Here is an 18461-nt window from a genome sequence, read left to right as displayed (position 1 = left end):
TATGGTGACAGATAAGATTAACTTTAACGGAATCATATTTGCTTTGGTGTGTCTTGTACGAGTGTTCAAAATCGAAACAACTCAATAGAAAAATGGCAAATCGAAACAACCTAAATAGAAAACTGCAAAAATCGCATTCGATTCCGATGTATTCGGATTATTTTTTGACTCAACCGCATGGTTTGGTTCAGTTTACGATTTTTATTTTAGCAACCAAACCAAACTGCAACATAAGGGAAACACTAATTAAACTTATGTCATCCAACCTAGTACTCATAGAAATTCAACGAGAAATTTGATAGTTAGACATGTTTTTTGTCTTTATTTTTTTTTAACTAAGAAATGTTTTTTCTTTTGTTAAAAATTATTCTATGCATTTGATTTTAAGAATGTATTTACGTGCTTTGAATTGATTTTACTTTCGCTTTTGCATAGATGTTTATGTTAGATATATCTTGAATCATTGAAACTCAATGAAAATTTTTAGACAATGATAAGATCTTAGTCTTTTGCATTTCTTACCGAAGAGAATTGTTTTTTGGTCATGTTTTTAATTTGGTCTATGTTGATGGGAACATTGTTGAATGAAAATGAAATTGTAATGTTAGATCAAATTTGAAACATTGTTGAAAATATGTTGTTTTTAACTTTTACCTTGATTTTAACTTTGTGGTGGCGAGAGGTAGCGAAGATTCGTGATGGAGTAGGTGTTGATGGAGGAGGGTAGTTTGAGGAATGTATCGAGAAAAGGGTTAGGAATGGGGTTGAGACTTTTTTTTGGACAGACTCCTGGTTAGGAGGAGTTCCTTTGTGTTTGCGGTTTCGGTGACTATTTGACTTGGCTAATAATAAGTTGAGTACGGTTGCGAAAATGCGTGGTTTAGGGTGGGATGAGGGAGGGGTGGCGTGGCAGTGGCGTCGCCGTTTGTGGGCAAGGGAGGAGGATCTGTCAGGGGAGTGCAGAACCCTATTACATGATATTTCTTTGCAGTCTAATGTTATAGATAGGTGGCAGTGTAGTCTTGATCCTAATGGTGGTTATTCAGTAAAAGGTGTGTGTACCTAGTTCACTAGTCGGGAGGCTCAGCGTTTGGATGCTACTTCAGATTTAATTTGGTACAAACAGGTTCCACTTAAGGTTTCTATTTTGGTGAAAGAAAATTATTATTATTTTTCCGTCATTTAAAAAAAAAATCTTCAATTTAAGTGTAATAAGTAAGTGTGACATTTATCGCGAGGAAAAAAAAAGTAAGCGTGAAATGAAGAGAGTGTTATAGATTATCCAATTATACTTTTACTAAGAGGTAGTTTAATCAGACCTCACACGTACATATCACTTATTTACTCTGTTTTAATGTTAATGCATAACAAACACTCATTCATTCCAACCTAGCAACTCTTAAAAAATTATTAAATGGGTCTCACTAATAATTTTACATTAATACATTTCAATAAAAAAATAATTTGCTTGAGCATTTTTTTAAAACTTTTTTAATGAAGTATGCAATAAAACACTCATTTATGTAAGAGAGAGACAATTTTTATAGAAGCAATGCATCCCAAAGCAATCCCTTTTATTTCTTCTTCAATTTGAATAGCTAATAAGCTTTAAATGATATTAGGAAAAACATCATCCATTGAAGATGCTCTTAGTTATCGATTTTCACACATATCGACTATCATATCCTTTTAGTCTAACCTCTCTCTAGATCATCTTCTCCGCAATGTAGATTCGGAAAAGGGTAGTGCTCGTGCAAACCCACAATGTCTCCACTCCTTTACCGTGAAGGTTAGTCACCCAAAGGGATGCCTGCAACCTGCGTTGCAGACGTTAGGGTCTCTCGTCGCTGTTTTGTTATGTTCGTTATGGGGTTCGATGTTGGTTTGTGACTGAGGTTCGGGGTTCACATTTTGAAACATGGTTTTTGATTCAAGCTGATATTGGTTTTCTTCTTCATGGATTTTCTGTTTGTTCTCAACGATGGTGGCTTAGCTGCCCTATGTAGGGAAGTCCAATGTTTTGTCATTCAGTTTGTGCTTCTTCATCCAGATCCAACGTTGGTTGCATTTGTCGCCGCCACGACTAGTTCTTGCACTTCTCGGGTCTGGCTCGTTCTTGATGGGGAAGTTGTTCTCATCATGTCAGATCTTGAGTGTGTTCATATTTGTTAACCCAAAAGAATTTGTTAGTGATTATCGTGTTGGACTCATCCCTCGATATGAGCTTATACTTGTTTCTCATGTTCTTAATATCCACTTCAGTTCTTCACGATTGAATTCAGACTATTCGGTTAAAAATGGCCATGATTTTGCATGTGTTTATCATGCTAAATGGTGGTGTTTGGATTCACTACTGTGTTGGCAGTCAGGTTGAGTCGTTGAAAGGCTCAAAAAGGCCTTTTGCTTGCTGCTATTTTTGGTAGGGGGTTGTGGTATGTGATTCTATTTCTATGTTTGTAACACCCACGACGTGGCTTTCGATATTTCGCCAGCTGGATACGAAAGGTTCCCGCCAGTTGGAACGGGCACTATCCGTAAGGATGACCCCACGTTAATAAGAGGAACCGAACCACATCGGAATGAGAGGGATCCGGAGGCCGTGTAGGTATGGGACTACATGGTTGAAGGAAGGCTTATAAGAATTGTTAGGTACTACCCATATCAACAAGATGCATCTTCTTTTCGGTAGCCCATTCCATAAGAACCCCACAGTTAAGCGTGCTTGGCTTGGAGTAGTACTAGGATGGGTGACTGATGAAGTATTTTTTCATCAAAAACAAGATAAGTATTTGTATCGTCTCCACAGGGATTAGTGCGACATCACGGATATTTCAACATCAAATATCATTCTAAGTAAAAAGGGTGATTGTTTGTTTGAATTTACAACTATGTTAACTAAATGCAAAAAGTAAAAGATGAGATTAATAAGGATTGAAACTTGTTAGGAGTAGCGTTCCTTAACCAAGCGTCACACGTAAACTAATGATCCATACGAATTCTAGCTTTATAAACAACATTATCACAATCAATTCTAAACTATCCTTCGTGTCCAAAGCGATATAATTAATTCTAAGGTATCGTTTAAACATTCGTGTCCAAATCCCTTAAACGATAACAAAGTCGATCGAATAACCTAATCGACCGTGTCCAGCCTGATTAAGTATCCGAAAGCATTTAACTCTTGATTATGGTGATTATCACAAGATTAACAAACTTGTCAAGAATGATATAACCTAAGATATATTGCTACTCTAGCTCTAGATTCAAGAGTTTGTGTCCAAATCATCTTGAATCTCATTGAAAGCATTAACACAAGAATAACAACAATATTGAATATAAATTGCTAGAATCATATTTTGCAAGATCAAAAGATTACATGTTAGCAAGAATCAAGTACCTCTCATCCCAACAAAGAGTGTTTAGCTACACATCATCATGGAAGCCTTGCAAGGATGGATTGAAAAGGAAGGAACCATTACACTTGTGATGTCTCAACAAAGGAATAAGGATCCAACTTCCAAAATCACTCTCACTTCATATGATCTACCCTATTTTCTCTCTAAGATATTACAATGAAAACTAAGAGAAAAGCTATGAAAAACTCACTAAGTTACTAAGACTAATATGAACTATATATCTCTCTAATGAAATTCTAATAATATATAATATATCAAGCCCAAAATATCTAAATAATATCTAACATAATATCTAATGGAATAGTAAATATCTAAAATAATATCTAACATAATATCTAAATAATATCTAACATAATATCTAATGGAATAGTAAATATCTAAAAGAGAGGTAAACTTTTATTTTAAAGGGCTGAGTTTTTACACCTACGCTAATAGCGACATATACGCTATTAGCGAAGTAGGTCGGCCTAAATGGTGGCCAATGAGATTCTGCCACGTTGCTCCTTTTGCCCTGCTTCGCCCAAATCACGCTAATAGCGTGATTTTCTGGAGCTTTTACGCTAATAGCGTAATATACGCGAATAGCGTATTTCTTCAAACCCAGCTTCTGCTTCGCTCCAGGTACGCTAATGGCGTACCTCTCTGGACCAATTTCGCTAATAGCGTGGAACACGCTAATAGCGAATTCTTCAAAACCAGCTTTTGCTAATTTGCACTTTTTCATGATTTTTGGTCTTTGCTCAGTGTCTTGGGGTAAATTTCTGCATAAAAGGATAGAGTAAGATATATAAAGCGTAATAAGGCATTTAACGCTAATTTCTCGGCTTTTCCTTCAATAACTTGCAAAACAAGTAACAAAAAGTGCTTAAAATATAACACGAAATTAACACTTTTTAGCACTTATCAGTGACCTACCGGGAAGTTTCCCGGTAAGCATGTGAGTGAGGACAAAGCATGCTGAAAAGACTCGTGTTGGTTTGTGGGGTTAGTTGGCAATCCTGAAAGCAGTCTGGGATGTTACAAATGGTATCAGAGCAGACCTCTCCTAGTACGGTGTGGTTTGGGGACGAACCAGGCGGAAGCTGGTGGGCATGTAACACCCACGACGTGGCTTTCGATATCCCGCCAGTTGGATACGAAAGGTTCCCGCCAGTTGGAACGGGCACTATCCGTAAGGATGACCGCACGTTAATAAGAGGAACCGAATCACATCAGAATGAGAGGGATCCGGAGGCCGTGTAGGTATGGGACTACATGGTTGAAGGAAGGCTTAGAAGAATTGTTAGGTACTACCCATATCAACAAGATGCATCTTCTTTTCGGTAGCCCATTCCATAAGAACTCCACAGTTAAGCGTGCTTGGCTTGGAGTAGTACTAGGATGGGTGACCTACTGGGAAGTTTCCCGGTAAGCATGTGAGTGAGGACAAAGGATGCTGAAAAGACTCGTGTTGGTTTGTGGGGTTAGTCGGCAATCCTGAAAGCAGTCTGGGATGTTACAATGTTGACCCCAAATCATTCTCCAATTATGAACTTAGGTCGGTGCAATCAAATGTTCAAACATTATCCTTTTTTGCAATTTGGTTTCGAGTCTATATGCGAGTTCAATGAATTGTGCAAGTGATGGATGTTCATATATTAGAGCAGACTAGATTTATATCCATTTTTATGTATTTGTATGTCTTTATTACCCATTAGGGTTGTGTACACTTTTGTGTGTTTTGAGTAAGATTTCATGTTCCCCACTGTTTATATTTTCTTGTTTTATGTTATTCTACTTTCCTATCGCCTATAAAAGAATATTATAAATATGATACTATTAATAATATTAATATTATTAATATAAATACAAATCAAAGTATAATCCAAGTTATTTTTGTGCATCCTTATACCAAATTCCAGACGTAGCATCATTTCAAGCCCCTACAATAAAAAGGTAAAACTCTGACAAAAAAAATCAAAATTCATTAAATTAAAGGAATTAAATCCGTAAATAAAAGACGCTAAACTAAAGAATATAAAATTACTTTGATTAAGTCCTATATACGAGACAAGGTTTACCAATCAAGTAATTGTATAAAAAGTTTTATGATGATGGAGCTTGCATAGAGAAATTCTAATATAAAAATGAACTTATGTTCATCTGGTAGTGTGTGTATATATTACTCATTGGGGTAAATTGCATTAATTTTATAAAATATTAGTAACAGACACACACATTCAAAGAGATCATGTAACATTGTGGAAATTATATAAAATACATTTTCATTGGTAATATTGTGAAAAATTTAAAGATATTAAATGAAAATTATCAGCATTCATTTTAAATAAATATAATACAAAAAGAATGATCCAACCTCCCAGATCATCTCTTGAGAAAACAACCCTTCTTAAGTGGCCTAGGCGCGTCCTATGTATGCACCATAGAGACGCATGGGGGTATAAGGAAGTGGCGTTTAATGCTAATTGTCCCCCCACTCAAATGGACTTGCTTTAAGGAAATCACAAATAGACGACATACACCAACATTTTAACCTCAGACCGACTTTATCTGCATCCACTTTCTAAAGCTCCTTATGTCTTAAAGTATCCACAATGGAGACACTCATTTTTAGGTACTTAAACGGGTCTTACAAGTAAACATCACTCATTTATAATTTTTTAACAGTAATACCTAATAAGCACTCAATCTCTCCAACGCAGATCTCACACAAATTTCTTAAACGAGACCCACTAATCAACTACCAATAACTTTATATCATTATATTTCAATTTTTAAATATTAAAAGAGTGTGGGTCCCCCTTAAGATTGAGGGTCTTAAGTAAGGCCCCGTGTCTTATAAGACCCTGAAAAAGGTTCTCTCCAATGAGGGTACCTAATAAGTACCGGGTCTTAAATGTTTAAGACCCTCCCATTGGAGATGGTCTTATGGGCCGTAAGGGCTTGAGGGAAAATTGTTTGAGTATTACTTTTCCTACCCTGTTGTCTTCTTGCGCGCCCTGTAAAATTTCCAAAAATACCCCTGATGCTGTCCGTATTACGAAATCCGGACTGCATTAGCACCATGAAAAAAAGGGTTTAAATGACGAAATTTTAGATTTTGAGGGCGGAGTCTCGTAAGAAGTCCTATATAAGGGAGTCTTGATCATAAAAACACAAGGATGAAAGCTAGGAAGATTAATATTGTCCTTAAAATGACTATCCATGTTACAAACATGTTCAGAATTGATGCTGATGCTGTCCGGATTATGTAATCCGGACTGCATTAGCACCATGAAAAAAAGGGTCTAAACGATGAAATTTTGGATTTTGAGGGCGGAGTCCCGTAAGAAGTCCCTTCTAAGGGAGTCTTGATCATAAAAACACAAGGATGAAAGCTAGGAAGATTAATATTGTTCTTAAAATGACTATCCATGTTACAAACATGTTCATAATTGGTGTTGGTGCTGTCCGAATTACGTAATCCGGATTGCACCAGCACCATAAAAAAAATGGTGTTTAGGGGGTGTTCGGATTCTATAATCCGAAAAAATCAAATAGCGCGCTCTATTTTTTGAGATTTTCGGATTACAAAATCCGGAAAAATCCGTAACTCGTTTTTTACCCTTTAACAAAGGAAAACACCATTCCGGATTATGAAATCCGGAAACGTCAAGGGCATTTTTGGAAAAAATAGGGCGCGCGAGGATAGGCATAGGGTGGGAAAAGTAAATCTCAAATTGTTTTAGACTGGGCTTCAACCTACATAACAGGCCCAATACACAACGGTACAATAACCCATGATCAGGGGCATAGCCCTTCATTGACAAGGGGTAGCCTTGGCTACCCCAAAAAATATATTAATCATCAATTGGTTGGTATAAATTTATATTCCGCTACCCCAAATAATAAACATTGAGCTACACCCCAAACAAATTCAGTTGTCAAATATTAGCTTAAACAAATTAAATGGACAATGAGTTTCTTGCAAATAACCTATTTGTTTACATTGGAAATGACATTATTAATCTATTTAGTAAATGGTCAATTATGGATAAAATTGGCTTCTTGAAATGCATTTTACCCAACTTTTTAAATAACTATTGTCAATTTTTATCATTTGTTGTTGTTTTAATTTACATTTCATATACGTAAAAATTATTGTCATTTTTTTCACGGTCAATTTTGTTTGATTTTAGTCCTTAATTTTTTGTTAGAGATTAAATACAAGACTAAAAACTTTTTTTTAATTTTAAAAAATTGAGACAAAAAATTGAATAAATTTTTTGTAAGGACTAAACCTAAAAAATTATAATCTATGGGACTAAAACCATTTTTATCCTTAAATTTAATATATATTCATTTTAAAAAAAATTATTGTTCCTTTATATCTGGCCCGTGCGTAAATTTTTTTTGCTAGTTTCGCCGCTGCCCATGATCCATGTTGGATTAGGATCTACAAGGAATCTTCCGTGCACGCTGCCGCACATGAGCATATCTCCATCAATCAAGACAGTTGATAAGATCTTTAAGAAGATTGATTGAAGATTGACATGCATGCATCATTATGTGTTTTGATGGAAATTGATTGAAGATTGAATGCTAATATCTAATTTCATGCAATAAGATTGCATTTGTGGGTTGTTCATCCGTTTCTAGTCATTGCACCCAACGCCCTATTGAAGCTCCATTAGAAGCGCAATTTTTACTCCAAATTCCTATTAAACTTTTTTTAAAGAAAACACAAAAAACTATACTCCAAATTCATATATTTTAGTTTTTTTAATAAGTGTGATTTGAATTTATTTGCTTACAATTTAAGACGGAATGAGTATATTATAAAACCTAGCAATAAAGTTTAGATTGCATTGAAGAATATATATTAAATCTTCAATAGTGACACCAAAGTCAAAAACATCTAACTTCGAATTTTCGATACTATTCACCAGTACTTTTTGAGACAAAATATTGCAAGTAAAAAGGCATTATTATGGAATTACTGATGTCAAAAAAAAAGCCTCATTAACAAATTGAGAAATAATTTCTACGAAATAAATCCAACTGTACTAAGAAGATTGGACGTGGTGAAGAACACAAGAAAAAAAAGGGTTTTAGTTGTATTCTTTGAAACTAAAATATAGATAAGATAAATAATATGGATATGTTTGTAAATTCAGAAAATTATCACTTCACAATAACAATAAAATAATAATGCTTAGGGTTATTAAGCTTATTCGGGTACCTATCCATATGTTTATCGCAAGGTGATCCATGTATCCTAAATTTCTCCTTTTGTTACAACAACTATAGTACATCTATTGCGCATGAGCTTAGACTAATTTTTTTTAACAACAAACTTTATTAGATAAGGAGAGAAGTTCAAAGAATACTTGACAGGGGCGAATGCTTGTACAATCAAGGGGTAGCTATGGCTACCCCAAAAAAAATCAAATTATTGAGATTGTAGGTATATTTTTATATTTAGCTGCCTCTAATAATATATATTTGGTTACCCCAAGTTCGATTTTAGGTGCAATATATATATGGCCACCTCGTAAAAATATTGCTAGCTTCGCCGCTAGTACTTAACATAAAACTTGGAAAAAGTACAACGGGTATTCAAAAAAAAAAAAAAAAAACACACCTCAAGATCAGGTGGAAGTGGAAAACCAGGTCCTGCTATAGAGTTTGGTAATGGTATCTTGTTGCAATTTTGTGCCAGCTCTAGAAGCACCTCACGACAGGGTGGTTGCGAGAAGTTGAAGTTAGCCTGGGATTGAAAGGCAAGGTTAACATCTGAATAAACTTGAACGTCTGTTAACACATAGCATATCGATACCAAAACTCAAGAAACTTGTTTATAACTAGCACACCCTCTCTCATCGTTGAGCTCAACTATTATTATTATTATTATTATTTGACTAATTGTTTACATGATTACGAAATAATAATAAAAATTATATTTTATAATCAAAAGGTCAAATATGATTTTCACGAAACGGATGCATGAGATTTACCAAAAAAAAAAAAGCAAAAAAGAAACTAATACCCGAGTTTTCCAAAAAAAAAAAAAAAGAATTTTTTTATACGCGAGCTTTAAAAGCTTAAATTTTAGTAGATTCTTCATTTAGTCTAGTTTCAAAAAGAGAGGAAATACAAGATAACTAATAGAGGGTGACAACTTGTGAAGCAAAAAACATGCCAGAGAATCAAAATGACAAAAGTCATCGTCATCGTTGTGGATCTGAATCACCATCAAGTAAACTCCTAAACTAGTCCATTTCATTTCATTTGAGCAAAACCTATGGTGATTGAGATTCTAAGAAATCTTCTTTAGTTTTAACAGTAATTTCATTCAATGTTTTGCAAACAAAACCAAATGCACAGAAACCTACCACATCTAGTCCCTTAGAAATCTCCTCCCATAACTCATTTCCAATTTCTGGTGACATTTTAGTGCCTGCTTAAATATAAGAGCTAATGATTTCATGCATCAAGATATTCTGTTAAGGTGGTATAAAGGGAAGATGGAAGTGCAAAGAAATGAGGTATGAACTCCTAAGGAGTAGGCAAGTAGGTGAATTAGACATTCAAAAGTGTCGTGGTAATTCAGGCCTCGACCGTAAGATAAGTAAAATTTGACTAAAAATAATTCTAGAAAAAATTTGAACCGAAATCTCTCAAACGATTTGTCATTAACTAAAACTCATTAAATTTAGGTGGAACAATTTTTTGTCAAATTTTATTATCTTTCAGCTAAACTATGGAGTCCCTCAAAAAAAAAAAAAGCTAAACTGTGGATTACAATGACATATTTCCCCTTAAGCTAGAAGGGTTGACACCAAAAAGACAAACATAAGTTCAACAAAAAAAAGATACATTTACGAACAAACACAAAACATAAGTTAATAACATAAAGCGGAAAAAATGCGTAAAAATAATGGGACAAAATCAAAGTGATCAGAATACTCATGTCTTTGGATCTGAAACGTTGACAACCTAGCCATTGATCAAATCTACAAATGATTAAAGTTCAGATCTTTCAATACGAACCAAACAGACACCGCACCAAGATAGGAAATAAAAAAAAAACATTATTGCACCAAGACGGTGAACAAAACATCGTTGCACTGAGATGACACAATCACAAAAAAAGACAAAAGAAAATCACAATCACACGCACGTGCGCGCGCACACTCACAGATATATATATATATATATATATATATATATATATATATATATATATATATATGAAAACAATTTATTTAGATTAAATGAGGGAAACAGATACACATGAGTGATTTTTGGCTAAAAAATAACGAAAAAACAACCCCAATTTTGATAAATGAAGAAGAACAAATAGAAAATTTAGAGAGAAACTGGACTTTATCTATAAATTTAGGGCCAATTGGTTTTATAACTTGGTTTTAGAGTTTTCACCCTTTGACCTAAGTTTATCAAGTCTAGTCGCATGGTTGCAACTCTTTTCTTCTCCTTGCTACCATGGCTCGGATCTAACAACACATGATCTAAAGTTGATGATAAGGTTAAATTCATACCTGATTTTATGAATAATTTAATTTTTTGGTCAAAAAAATTCTAATAAATTGGGAAAAATATATTACGAGTTAATAAATCGATCTCTCTTTAAGATGCGCTGATAAAAAATAGTGGGTAAGTTTTGAAGAGAAATCACTGATTTGATAAAACTTGATGTGCATAACCATAAAAACTATTGAGATAAACTGATTATTAAAAAATTGAAAAGAGGAATATATATCGCAAAAAATGACTACATAAATGTTGAACTTGAACGAAATTGAATTATCTAGATAAATAAGATGAAATAGGGAAGTTTATGAGTTTACTTGATGGTGATTCAGATCCACAGCGATGACGACAACTTTTGTCATTTTGACTCTCTGACATGTTTTTTGCTTCACAAGTTGTCACCCTCTACTAGTTATCTTGTATTTTCTCTCTTTTTGAGGCTAGACTAAATGAAGGATCTACTAAAGTTTAAGCTTGTAAAGCTCGCGTATAAAAAAATTCATTTATTTTCAGGAAAACTTGGGTATCAGTTTATTTTTTGCTTTTTTTTGGTAAATCTCATGCATCCGTTTCGTGAAAATCATATTTGACCTTTTGATTATAAAATATAATTTTTATTATTATTTCGTAATCATATAAACAATTAGTCAAATAATAATAATAATAATAATAATAGTTGAGCTCACCGATTAGAGAGGTGTGCTAGTTTCAGATAAACTTGTTCCACACCCATTGACTTCAACAAAGATTGCACAATCTCTGCATCTCTTGACATATTCAAGTCTTCCTCATTACTTGCTATAGATCAGGATGCCTCACTGCACCCACTAGTTGAGCCTGTTTCCGACATGATGATCAAGCTGAATGGAGTAGCCCAAATGTTTCAAGACTTCTACTAAACTAGATAGGAAAATGAATGTCCGTACGTTTTACTATTTTGCCCCTCTGGGGGTATTTTCGTAAATTGGTAAATATCCATCTCCCCCCATATATATATGTGAAAAGGAAAAAAAAAAAAAAAGAAAAGGGAGAGAGAAACGGGAACGGGAGAAGAAAGGGGGAACGGGAATGGGAGGAGAACCATTCTCCTCCGTCGCGAAAAACGGCGGCGCCTTCTCACTACTGCTTCATTTCCATTTCCTTCTTCAGCATGCTCAAAAAAAAACGTCTTCTCTCTAAAATAAAACACACCACCGCCGTCAACCTCGCCGTTGATCTTGCCGTCGCCGCCGTCGAACACACTGATCCACGGTTCTCCATCTTTCATCAGCATGCATGTCACAGATCAAGCCTCAATCCTCTTCTCCTCTACCCCTCTCCCTCAATTTTCACATTGGGTTTTCATTTTTATTCAAATTCAAACAATAATTTTAGAGAATTGAATTTTTCAACTTTCTAATTTTTATTCAATCAATCTAATTGCATGCAAGTCTCCAGAAAGTTGTTTTTGTGATTTTAAGGGTTTGATTTTGTGGTTTTGGTTTGTTTTAGGTTCAGAAAAAGGTTTTTCAGAATTTTATTGTTCTTGGATGATTTTCGTTTTCTGGGTTTCTGTTTGTGGCTTTTTTTTCATGCTTTCATGTGTATTTTGGTGAGTTGGTATCTTAATGAGGGTTTTGTATTTGTTTGGTGAACGCAGAAAAGGGAGGAAGCAGGACAATTTGTGACTGTAGCTGAAGACCCTTTTCAATCTTGCGTAACAGTTTTCATTCTTCTTTAGAAAGCGGGATGTGTCTGATATTGTGATCTTCAAAGCACCATCTTGGTTGAAGGTATATTTTACTCGCATAACAGTTCAATTATTGCAAGTTTTTGGTCATATTTTATGTTTATGAATTATGATGTTTATTGTTTGATCTGGCTTATGGTGTTTCATTTTGAATTGTTGAATTTGAATTCATATACTTATATATATTTCACTTGTGGTGTGAAATTGTTGTTGAATTTCATCAGGGTTATGTTTGATTTGAATTTAATTTGATTTGGAATTAGTTTTGTGCCCTAATTTTGTGTTTGCAATTTCAGTTTTGGCTTCAATTTGTTGTGTTAGTGTGTTTTTCTGCTTCCAATTTTCGATCTTTATTGTTTAATTAACATGGGTTTTGTTCATTCTTTTAAAATAATTGAGCTTTTTTCTCATCTTGATAGTTGAAGCCCCAAAATTACTTTGATTTTAATTGGTTAATCCCAAATTGGTGTTGTGTGGTTCATTGATTGTGCATTGTGAGAAATTTAGAAGCATTGTATAAGTTGATACAATTCAAATCAATGATTTGTGTCCTGTTGAGAATTGTATGAGTTTATCTTATCACATTATTTTAATGATTTTAAGCTGCAATAGACATTTTCATATTATTTAAATAGTGATGATTCTATCAGATTTTAACTTGAGAAGTTCCATTAGACTTGATTCCTGGAAAGTTAGGTATTATTGGTTTCATAATGTGTGGAACAAATTTTCAAGCCGTGGATTTTGGAGATGTCAAAGGTCACTGCTTGAAGAGTTGAAGTAAATTAGTTTTATTCTTTCTTTTTTTGATCATTTTGGTTTTGTTATTATATCATAGCAATTTTATTGTGTATTCCACTGTATGCATATTGTCTAAATACTGCTTTAATTAATCATTCTTAACCAAAATGAATTTAACTATGTGTTCCATACAATTTTTTTTGAAGCATCATTGACTAAAAAAGGATCTGCATCAACAATGGGCATTATTAAGATCTTAACAATTTGAAGTATTATGACTATTCCATAATTTTCTGTTTTTGTTTTATAACAATAATGATCATAATTTTGGTTTACCTTACTTCTGCAGTCATTGCTTGGTCATTTTGATTTGGATCCGAACCGGGTTTTTGATATTGTAAGTTGGATCTCTTCAGGTGTCTATTTTCCCAATAAACTCAGGTGCCTATCTGCATTATCATTTATTGTTGTATTTGGCTACTGACGGATGTTTCTTATCAGATACTTGAGTGTTTTGAACTTCAGCCAGATAAAGGTAGACATAAATCATATAGCTCATGCGGTACAGAAGCAACGAAGTGCATCCATCGGTGATTTTGAGATTTTTCATGGTAGCGGTTCAAATGTTTGGAGCGTAGTTGGATCTGGATTGCTGTAATATTTTTTTAAAAAAGTTATGCGAATTTTTGTGTGAGCTTCTAAAAATAGAGCTGCTAATTTTTGTGAACTTGGCCAGTTAATTTGGAGTTTGAATTCTTTAATCCTTTTGCAGATGTTCCTTTATCAAATGCTCTGTGGAGTTGCTTATTGTCATTCACATAGAGTTCTTCATTGAGACTTGAAACCACAGAATTTGTTGATATTTGGCGCACTAATTCAGTAAGGCTTGCAGATTTTGGATTGGCTAGGGCATTTGGCATACCTGTCAGAACATTTACACATGAGGTTTACTATTATTTACACATTTACACATTTGACATTTGTTTTTTCTTAAAGGGTTTGATTATTGAGCATGCTTAATTATGATTGTGATAAAATTGATGATGTTTTGTTTGTATGCAAAACAGTTGAGCATGCTTAATTATGATTAGTACTAGATAATATAAAAGTGCAAATTATGATTGTAACATACATGTGATATAATTCATGCTTTCATTTTTCAAAGAGTATAAGTTCAAATGTATCTCTATTCTCTAAAATTTGTTATGTCCTATAATTGTACACACATTTGATATATGCCTGCATAAATATGAATTTGTTGGTTGCGAAACCAATTAGATTGGAAAGCTTACTTTTACTACTTTAATACTGTCAAGTCTTATATTTTTATATTGGTTATGTGATTTATAGTGATTTTATGAATTGAGCTGTTCGATTTTACAAGTTATGTTGCATCAGTCAGCTTAGAAAGTTAATATCTTAAGCTTGGAAACTCCTTTTCGAGTGGGACCAGTTGCGTTTGAAAGAGGACATACAGTAGTTTATTCATGTTTAATTTCATAATTTTATAATTTGCCTATATGTCCCAGTTGCTATTTAAACACAGCTGTTCTGTCACAGAATTTTAAGGTACATGGTTGACTTTAGGTAATCCAAAACTTGAGTTATATGAATCGGCTTGAGAAGCTGTTTTTCCAAGTTTATGTCTATCTTCTCATCAATGTGTATGTTATGTTGCAGAGACAAAGAAACATCATGAAGAGTCTTAATGGTTATAAGGTCATTGAATAAACAAAAACTTAGGAACACTCTATTAGAACTTCTTTGATTTGAGTTGTGTTTTTTCTCTTCCATTTTAAGTCTTAACTTTTCTTTATTTTCATGATGCATGTTTTTATTTCCATTGCATTAATCCTTGGTGATGGACTATACAACTTTATCAAAATTATATATTTTAGTGCCTTAAATTTTCAGGCCGGCATGAAAAAGAGGGATCACAATGCAGGTAAATAAATGACCTTTTATCACTTTTTGCAGTAAAAAAGCGTATTAACAAAGCTATTTATGCTCTGATAATAAGTCTAAAAAATGAGTCACTTCAAAAGTGACAAGTGGTTTAGGTCATTATACAAGTATATGGATAATTAGTTAACAAAACCGTAGGCCATGATGCTAGATAACTTATAATTTTAAGATCCTAAACTCTCACATTTTGTCTCCTCTAGCATGGAAAAATTTTCTGCACTATTTTGCACAAATCATACTTAAATATGAGTGTTTTCAACCTTGGTGGATCAATTGAAGATGAAATAAGGTGGAAGTGCTAGGCAGCCGCCTTGAAACTAACCTTTGTTTGGAGGGAATATGAAATGTTGTTTTGAATGTGATTGTTCTCTCTTGGACATCCTTTGTCACCAATAGTGGTGATCAATTTCAGTGTTGCTAAGCTAGCTTCTATTATCCTTTTAACTCAACATGTTCTTACATATTTTAAGATAATTTCAAGCCTGCAATGCTCATGGACTTTGTTGTGTTCCTTTATATGATACCTTAGGTATGATCCCACCTTCTTTGGTATCTATCTACCTACTGAACAATATGAGAAGTGATTTTGCCTTTGATTTGTGATGACACAATTAGAATGAATAATGTTTAGTTGAATGTAACTTCTACGTACACAAGGAATTTGTGACGGGTTCAAGAATAACCAAGGCAGGTATTAACATAAATAATTAGTTATCAATTATTGCAACAGGGACTTGCTTTTTCGTTTGATTTTTGTGCATCATATCTGATTTCTTGCTTTCCTTGGAGTTCTATTTTTTCAACTATAAGTAGTTTTAATCAAAATTTAGGTGTCACTATATTGTTGTTGCTTGCTTTTTCATTAATTATAGTCAATTGTTGCTCAACAATGAGTGGTTGTGGTTATGGTATCTTTGCAGATATTAAAATGGTTTGGGAAAGATTTTGGAATCAAAATTCTTGACAAAGTTCGTTTAAGATGGATCATCAGAAGTCAAAGGAACACTTGATTTTTAAAGATGGGGTGAGAAAAAATAAAGCAGCAAAGGCTAGACTTCTTAGAAAAAATGTTCTCCAAGTTAAGAAAACAAGAAGGCTGAAAACAATGTCAAAAGAAAATGCTTCAATCTCATGTAAATGTTCTATTTTTTTATTCTTTTTTATGAATATGAAGTTTGCATTTTCACTCATATTCTAATCTTTTGGAAATTGTATTCTGACATGTATATTTTGTATAATATTTCAATGACAACTTCACTTCGTGGTGATAATAACCAACTTCGAAATAATACTAACATGATCACAACTTCTACCGCTGCATTACCTAACAAACCATTAATATTTACTGCTGTGAATTCTAAGGTGAATCAGAAAATAGAAGAAAGTAATGTTACCTCATCTAAAGTCTCAGAGATTCAAATCTCTACTCCTCCGCCGAGTAACGAAGCAATGCAAGAATCAATCCACAACAGGAAGAAATGGATAAATGATGAGGAGAACTCTTCAAAAGTGGTGAGAGGATTTCGTAAGCTTATATTCTTTGGAAGAAGGAGTTGAAGAACCTTTGTGGATTGATACTTTTTCACAGAGGGGTTCACATGAACTTATGAATTGTTCATGGAAGTTATGAGTTCTCTTTATCCATGCTTTTGGTTATTCAATATTTCAAAAGAGAGTTTACTTTGTCCATTATTAGCTCAGTAGAAAGTGTTTGGCAAATTTAATTATTTGTTGTTATTGAACATACTCATTCATGTGACATGGTAGTCATGTGGAAGATTGTAGATAGTTTCTAGCTTCCCACACCTTATAAGAATAATACCATGTGGATTGGAATTGCTATCATACTAAGGAAGGATACCAAGTATAATACATTTTCCATGTTTTGGAATAATAATATTTTCCATTAGAACAAATTTCCTTCATTACTTTAAAAAGTTTATAGCAAAAAAGTTTTTCGGTTGGATCGAGGTCCACTTATGAGGTCCACTTCTGGAACCGCACCCGCATTAGTAGATGTAATGATCCTTTTTAGTTTGTAAATGTGCAACTTTGACTATTTATCATTTTAGAGTTATTAATCTGCAACATTTACATATATGTTCTTAGATAAATTTATCAACATTATTAAAAAGAGTAGAAACCTGAGCGCAAATACGAATCGGTTTTAGTAATAAACAGATTTTCCAAATTATAACTTATTCAAACATATAATAAAGAATTTCAAAACCATAGTATTCTAATTGCCCACGGGTACCCGTGGGTAAAATCCGTCACGGGCATGGAGCGGGTAGCTAAACGAGCATCCACGGGTATAATAAACGGGTATTTGACTACCCATTTTAATATGAACACAGACACGGATTTGATTGTATCTATAACCACGGGTACCCATACCCGATAATAAATTAAGTAAATTATTAAAATATCTTTATATATCATATCTTATTACTTAAAGTTGTAACATTATTGAAGAAAATTTTACCGCCCACCTAAAAATCCTCAATAATAACCTATTTTTATTTTAAATTTTTTTAATTCAATCTTATTAGGTTTACCGTTTCCACTTCATTCACATCATAAAATATGTAGATTATCTAAGAATCATGAATTTCATATGGATTATGTATGATTTATGAAATTTTGAACGGATTATGTATGGATGTTTAAAAGTTGAGGTTTTTTGGTAATTAAAAAAAGTTTTTATTTGTACCAAAAAATAAATAAATTCAAAACTCCATGGGTACCCATAGATACCTGAATACCCACGAGTACCCGTATAGTGGGTACCCACGAGGTTAGATTGACTCTGCATAATGCAGGGGTGGTGGATCGGATCAAGTACACAGTTCACAATTATTCTACTATATTAACTTTACAGTTATTGAGTTGTGGAAAGCCACTACTTTTCCAATGCACGTTTAGCCTTCTCAATTGTTGTCTTCGCTGCAACTTGCTTTGCATCTCTCTCTACAAAAAGGTCCTTAACGTTTTCATTTGTTAACCGTGATAAGCCGTTTTGAACATTTCATTTTCTAACCCGTGATGCAGGAGTACTCTAAATATTGTGTTATGGT

At 33.6% G+C, this 18461-nt stretch overlaps 1 long non-coding RNA gene across 8 annotated transcripts; it reads left to right on the top strand.

Annotated features, from left to right (window-relative positions):
* Positions 1 to 11953: 11953 nt before the first annotated feature.
* LOC146913658 (uncharacterized) lies at positions 11954 to 17300 on the top strand. 8 transcript variants are annotated; one of them, XR_015013755.1, is made up of 8 exons: positions 11954 to 12721; positions 13769 to 13816; positions 13921 to 14073; positions 14192 to 14364; positions 15100 to 15364; positions 15914 to 16071; positions 16305 to 16517; positions 16747 to 17300. It is a non-coding gene; the product is annotated as an uncharacterized LOC146913658 (long non-coding RNA). The 8 variants fall into 8 exon arrangements; XR_015013754.1 differs by having other exon boundaries at positions 15914 to 16075; XR_015013750.1 differs by lacking the exon at positions 15914 to 16071 and having other exon boundaries at positions 11959 to 12200; positions 12589 to 12721; positions 15334 to 15364.
* The last annotated feature ends 1161 nt before the right edge of the window (positions 17301 to 18461 follow it).

This window comes from Medicago sativa, chromosome 6 (assembly GCF_051527215.1).
Source record: "Medicago sativa cultivar Bolivia chromosome 6, Bolivia_mono, whole genome shotgun sequence".
Taxonomy (NCBI): Eukaryota; Viridiplantae; Streptophyta; class Magnoliopsida; order Fabales; family Fabaceae; genus Medicago; species Medicago sativa.
Note: the sequence above shows the minus strand (reverse complement) of the source record. Positions and strands in the feature narration are given on the sequence as shown.